Source organism: Nicotiana sylvestris, chromosome 6 (assembly GCF_000393655.2).
Source record: "Nicotiana sylvestris chromosome 6, ASM39365v2, whole genome shotgun sequence".
NCBI lineage: Eukaryota > Viridiplantae > Streptophyta > Magnoliopsida > Solanales > Solanaceae > Nicotiana > Nicotiana sylvestris.
Genome location: NC_091062.1, coordinates 194,315,483 through 194,322,128, shown reverse-complemented (window position 1 = coordinate 194,322,128; position 6,646 = coordinate 194,315,483). Strand labels below are relative to the sequence as shown.

The 6,646-nt window shown below is 41.0% G+C and overlaps 1 long non-coding RNA gene across 1 annotated transcript; it reads left to right on the top strand.

The window, feature by feature from the left end:
* Positions 1 to 487: 487 nt before the first annotated feature.
* LOC138872132 (uncharacterized) lies at positions 488 to 3,411 on the top strand. Its single transcript, XR_011400570.1, has 2 exons — positions 488 to 734; positions 3,146 to 3,411. It is a non-coding gene; the product is annotated as an uncharacterized lncRNA (long non-coding RNA).
* Positions 3,412 to 6,646: the final 3,235 nt, after the last annotated feature.

Sequence of the window (6,646 nt, the reverse complement as noted above, 5' to 3'; positions counted from 1 at the left end):
AATTGCTTGCACAAATTATCATACCCAATTGGTCTTGAGAAAGTCAATTAGGGCAAAATCACTCAAACTATTGAGAGGTATAGAGTGAGTATCCCCAACATGACAACCTAGCCTTAGACTCGAGAACCCGTCAAGTATCCACCTAGGAGAAAGTCACTTCCCTAGTGTCTTTTAACTATTTAGACAACATTCAATAGTTTACTCTTAGCTTAATTTAGCATCTTATTAGTATAAATTTAGAAGTAATATTAAAACCAACTATGATTAGAAGTGCAATTAGGAGCAATTATGCATCTCTAATTTAGATAGAAACTCAATTCCCATTTCTAGCTCCCTGTGAAAATTGATCCCGACCTTCTCGGGTAAAAGCTACTTCGACCACTCTCGCTACTTTGTAGTAGTGCAGGGTTGGCCTCGATCACTTCTTGGCGCCGTTACCGGGGAACTAACAGCTTTGGCTATCTATCTAAATAGTTATGTGTATTGTTCTTCTTTCCTTCTTTGTTACTAATTTGTGTGTGTCACAACTTCAGGTACAAAATGGCAGCAAACAACCCACATCTTGGAGATATTCCGTCAGGGGAGGAGGTAGATGACAATATTGATGATGAGGTTCCTATAGTACCTCAAGCTCAAAGGAGAGGCCGACAAGCCAATGATAATATTCCAGACCGGTCGTTTTGAGCTCTAGCGCGTCGTTCAGCAGTTTGAGGCCATGAGCAGCTTCATTTCAGGTATTATGACTTGAACGCATGGTCGAAAAAGAATTCCGGGTAATTCAGAGTTGATTTGGAAAGAGAATTCTCATTTCGGAAGCTTTAAGTTGAAGGAATTAACTAAGATTGAATTTTTGAGCAAACGACCTCAGAATTGGGATTCGAAGGTTCTAGCGGGTTCGTATGATGATTTCGAACTTAGGCGTATGTCCGGACAGAGTTTTGGATGACCTGGGAACATTTTGGCACCTATTGTGGAAGTTAGCATTTTGGAAGAATTTCATAAGTTTGGGTTGAAGTGCATTTCAGTGTTATTAATGTCTGTTTTGGATTCCGAGTCTAGGAATAGCTCTGTATGGTGATTCTGGTGCTGGGAGCGCGATTAGAAGTGAATTCCAGGTCCGTGTGTCATTTTGGAGTCATTTGGCTAAAATAAAAATTTGAAGGTTTTTGAGAAGTTTGACCGGAAGTGGACTTTTTGATATCGTGGTCGGAATCCGATTTCAGAAGTTGGAGTAGGTCCGTAATGTCAAATATGACTTGTGTGCAAAGTTTGAGGTCAATCAGATGTGATTTAATAGGTTTCGGCATCGAATGTTGAAGTTTGAAATTCTAAAGTTCTTTAAGCTTGGATTGGAGGTCGATTCATGATTTTAGCATTGTTGGATATGGTTTGAGGACTCGGTCAAGTCCGTAGTGTGTTTTGGGATTGGTTGGTATAATTGGTTAGGGTCCCGAGGGCCTCGGGTGAATTCCGGATGGTTAACTGATCAATTTTGGAAATTGGAAGAGGAAGTGAAGCAGATGTCTTCTGTGTAACCACACCTGCGAGGCTTGGGCCGCAGATGCGGAGTAGCAAAAGCGATCAGGAGAGTCGCAGATGCGATTTTGGGTTGGGAGTGTAAGGACTGCAGATGCGGTCATCTCGCCACAGAAGCGGGACTGCACCTGCGGGTGTTGAGGCACAGAAGCGGAAAGGGCAGCCTGGAGAGAAACTTCAGAAGCGGTAGAGGGGGAGCACCTGCGGAAACACAAAAGCGTTCTTGTGACCGCAGGTGCGGAAGTGCTGGAGGCAGTAAGTTCTGTTAAAATCGGGGGTTGGTCATTTTTCCCCATTTTAATTTGGTGTGGATGATTTTGGAGAGCTTCAAGTGGGGTTTTCATCATCAACGACAAGGTAAGCTAACTCTACCTATCTTGAGTTAAATATAGTGATTATGTATGGATTTTAGCATGTAAATTGGTAGAAATTCAGGGGTTCGAGGAAAACCTAGAAAATTTGTATTCTTGGATTTTGACCACGATTTTGGGTATGAAATTAAGAGAAAATCATATATTTGAGTTCGTGAGTTCATGGGTAAACTTTGTCTTCAAAAAATTTCGAAATCCGGGCACGTGAACCCGAGGGCAATTTTGTCAACTTTTCGATCGGGGTTAGGAATTGTTATATATTGGATTGTATTGAGTAATTGAACATATGTTAATGGATATACATAATTATTGGCTAGTTTTGGAGCATTCATCGACTCGGGTCTTTGAAAGGGCGTGGAATGTTGGTTATGGATCTTCGGAGCGAGGTGAGTCTCCTTTCTAACCTTGTAAGAGGGAATTGTCCCCATAGGTGAAATATTGGTTATGTGCTCCTATTTGTGGGGGCTACGTACGCACGAGGTGATGAGAGTTCGTGCGTAGTTACTATTATGTTTAAGTCCGGGTAGTCTAGGACCCAAAAACATGCTATATTTGGAATATTTATAATCTTATTGACATTTGAATTGCCTAAATCCTATCGAATTGGTAAATAAATTTCTAGAAGGATTAAACTTAATTTTTCTTAAATTATTAAAAGAGAATTGACTTTTATTTGGATAAACATTCTCCGATAAATTCTTAATTGGCTGTTTGACTGTGTGTATCTATGTGTGCCCGCGTCGCATGTATGATTCACGAGCGGGGTATTTGTTTATTTATGTTGACCACGTCGCATGTATGATTCGCGAGCGGGGTAATAGATGCATTTATGGTTCGCGTCGTTCGACCCTCGGTAGTGCACATTTTACATTTATGTTGGATTGGGCTATACGACCTCGGCAGGATATGCCCATGCTTATATTGTTTTCCTGAGAATTTTTAATGTTGATACTTGCCTTTCCTGGCTAGAGATAAATGGATAAAGATAATGAAAAGTAAATTTTTGGAAACCCTTTTATTATTGAGAAGTTGTCTACCTGCTATCTGGCTGTATGAGTTTATAATTGCTTTATAAAATCCATGATCTCCACCCAATTTTTACTATATTATCATTGGACCACTAGTAAGTGTCGAAGTCGACCTCTCGTCTCTACTTCTTCGAGATTAAACGGGATACTCACTGGGTACACATTGTTTTCGTACTCATAATACATTTGCTGTGCATTTTTGTTGCACAGGTTTATGTGTGGCTAGTGACTTAGTGGCATTGTGGATGGTTGGTACAGAGACTTAGGTGAGCTGCATTATCGAGGCGCCCCGCAGTCAGCAGAGTCTCCTTCAGAGTATTGCATTGTATTTTCATTTCTGTCCACTTGTATTCCGGACAATCACTGTATTTTATTTCATTCACTAGTAAATGCTCATCCACTCGTGACACCGGGTTCTGGGATGATCACGAGATTTTTCAGTAGTTAAATTTTATAAAGACATCTGCATTTATTCAGTGGAGTTTATTACTTATTATTTATTTGTTTAAAGGAACTAATTTCAAAATAAACAAAAAATAAGAAATTGCTAGTAAATTGTTGTTGGCTTGCCTGACAGTGGTGTCTGGTGCCATTATGACCCTTAGTGGATTTTGGGTCGTGACAACATGGTATCAGAGCACTAGGTTCCCTTAGGTCTCAGGAGTCATGAGTAAGTCTAGTAGAGTCTCGCAGATTGGTACGGAGACGTATGTACTTATCTTCGAGAGGCTACAGGATTGTTAGGAGCACCTCCCTTCTTGATTCCTCATCGTGCGATTTGATTCCTTGAGGCTTATGCCCTTGTTTCCTTCCTACTCAATCTTATGTGACGCGAACCGCTTGTTATAAATCGAGAATTGAAGAATATTAATGGTACTACAAATGTGGTGCGGGATGTTTCTCCCGGTATAGTTGGTCGGGCTATTGTCGTTGCCTGGCGGAAGGATTTTTCTATCGTTTTGGCTCGATAGTTATGCTTCTAAGAGCTTGGAGGCTATGCACATGTTTCTATGATGCTTATGATTGGTTATCACACAGTATTGACTTGATGGTAGGATACTTGCCTATGTGTTGGGGCGGTGAATGATTTGAAAGGAAGTCTACTCAGTGCACGATTCAGAGATCTGATATTTCATTTCCGGTGGAGGAAAAACAATTAGCCTGTGAATGTCCAGATTTGGGGTGATGGAGTAAAGAGACTTGGTATTTTCAAGCATGGTGGAATTTTCATCTGCGATCTAGTGTCGTCGTCCTCAATTGTATGTGTTAAGTTCGTCGGTGTTATGGTCTTCTACGATTCGCCTTTGGGGTAAGATATTATAAAATAATATTGGAGAAATGGTTGTTAGAGATCATGGGGTGCAGTGAGTGGTATGGAATTTGAAGTGAGGATCAAGGTTGCAGTTCGGTGTTGACAAGGATGTCACGAGCTCGGATGAGCAGGAAAAGGGTTTGGATGTTTAAAGTAAGCTGGTATTGTCTTCAGCGTCACCTGAGATTGGTGTTTTGTGAAAGAGACTTTGCATCCTGGTTAAGGATTCTTGATTGCTTTTTAGAGTTAGTGCGGCCGGTGGTTTGGATGTACGGACCTGTTATTTGTTACGGAAGGTTGTGGGAGCGTGCCCTACGGGAAGATTGTATAAGTGTGGCATGTAGCCACTTGATTGATTGAAGAAGTTAAACCAAGTATGAAGATTGTAGTGATGTCGTTAAATTGAAAATTGATGCCCGGAGAGCACTCGGTTTATTGGGTTGTGGACTGTGGAGGATTACTCTGATTATGATGGTTGTTCTTGTGTGTTATGGGAAAAAAGGGGGTTATTATGGACCCAGGAAAGATTATTGGCCTAGTTCGGTACGATCAAAATCGTCTTAAGGTATGTGAATGGATTTAAATATAAATATGGGCTCTATATCAGGCCAGATGTGTTCATTTCAACAATGTGCTCCTTATGGAAGAGTAGTCAGGGTGTTATTTTGTCGTCAGCTATTTCATGTAATGATATATCGCGCCGCGTGAGTTATGAGATGGCTTGGTGAATTTCTTACGTGTTGAGATTCCGCGTAGCGATGGTGTTATATGAGCAGAATGGCTCTTGAGATTCAGATCGTATAATGCACCTCAGTTGTGCTTGAGTTTTGTAGCTTATAGCGCTATATATCTCCCCAGGGATAGTATTATGCACTTAGCGTGCTTGTGACCCGATATTCGGTATTTTGTTGCAATGGGCAATCTAGATCGGCATGTATCTTATATGAATTTTATATATGGATCGGGTGGCACGTCGCCATGGGTATGTTGTTTGGATCGGGTTGCGCGCCACAACAGTGTGATGTTCAGTACAATTCCCTATATCTATTTTTATGTGTTTTGTTTCCTATTTTTCTGAGGAAAACTCGTGTTAGCTATGTGCTCGCATCGCATGTACTATTCGCGAGTGGGGTAATTGGATTTACTTTTCAGAGTTCATTTTCCTTTTGTATTGCATTCGAATTGGTAGCCTATTGGCACATTATGGCGTCATATGAGACTTTTGATCATGTCCGGGATGAACAGTTCGTACTGGGTGAGATGAGATCATTGGATTTAGGATCAGTGCAATCTGATTATATGAAGTATATCAAGGAGCTAAGACCATTATTTGGTTCAGAATGAGGTGATGGTTCTTATCAGGAGTATAGGCCCAATGATTTGTTGGTTCGGTAATTGGTTTATGAATTTCTACACATCTCTTTCGTCGTGACAGTATTGTAAGAGTTAGATCAAGACCTATGTATGTCATGAGGTGCAATGGGAGCATCAAATTCTTGGAATTTCGACTAATTTGATCAGAGGATATTATTGTGGTCCTGTGAGTAAAATAGTGCAAGGTGTGAATTCAGCTAAGGTATGCAGTCATATTTTGGTGCTGCGTGTAGCTATTGATACGGTGAGTGTATGTTAGAACATGCCTGACAGAGAATTCCGAATATTGGAATTGGGCTCTAAGGCTTATTTGCTTAAGTGAAAAAGGATATCTTTAGATTGATCGAGCTAGGGTGCTCAGCTGAGTTGTGATAGCATGGGTAGGTGCTCGAGGTGTTAAACAGTGATTTCGGACAACTCCAGCACAGTTCTTAGCACGTTTAAGGACGAACGTATGTTTAAGTGGGAGAGAATGTAATGCCCCGACATGTCGTTTAGAGCTCTAGCGCGTCATCCAACAGTTTGACACCATGAGCAGCTTCACTTCAGGTATTATGACTTGTACGCATGGTCGAAATTGAATTCCGGGGAATTCAGAGTTGATTTAGAAAGAGAATTCTCATTTCAGAAGCTTTAAGTTGAAAGAATTAACTAAGATTGAATTTTTGAGCAAATGACCTCGGAATTGGGATTCGAAGGTTCCAGCGGGTTCGTATGATTTCAGACTTGGGCGTATGTTCGGACCGGGTTTGGAAGACCCGGGAATGTTTCGGCACCTATTGTGGAAGTTAGCATTTTGGAAGAATTTCATAAGTTTGGGTTAAAGTGCATTTAAGTGTTATCAATGTCCGTTTAGGATTCCGAGTCTGGGAATATCTCCGTATGGTGATTCTGGTATTGGGAGCGCGATCGAAAGTGAATTCGGAGGTCCGTGGGTCATTTTGGAATCATTTGGGTGAAGATAGAAATTTGAAGGTTTTTGAGAAGTTGGACCGGAAGTGAAATTTTTTATATCGGGGTCGGAA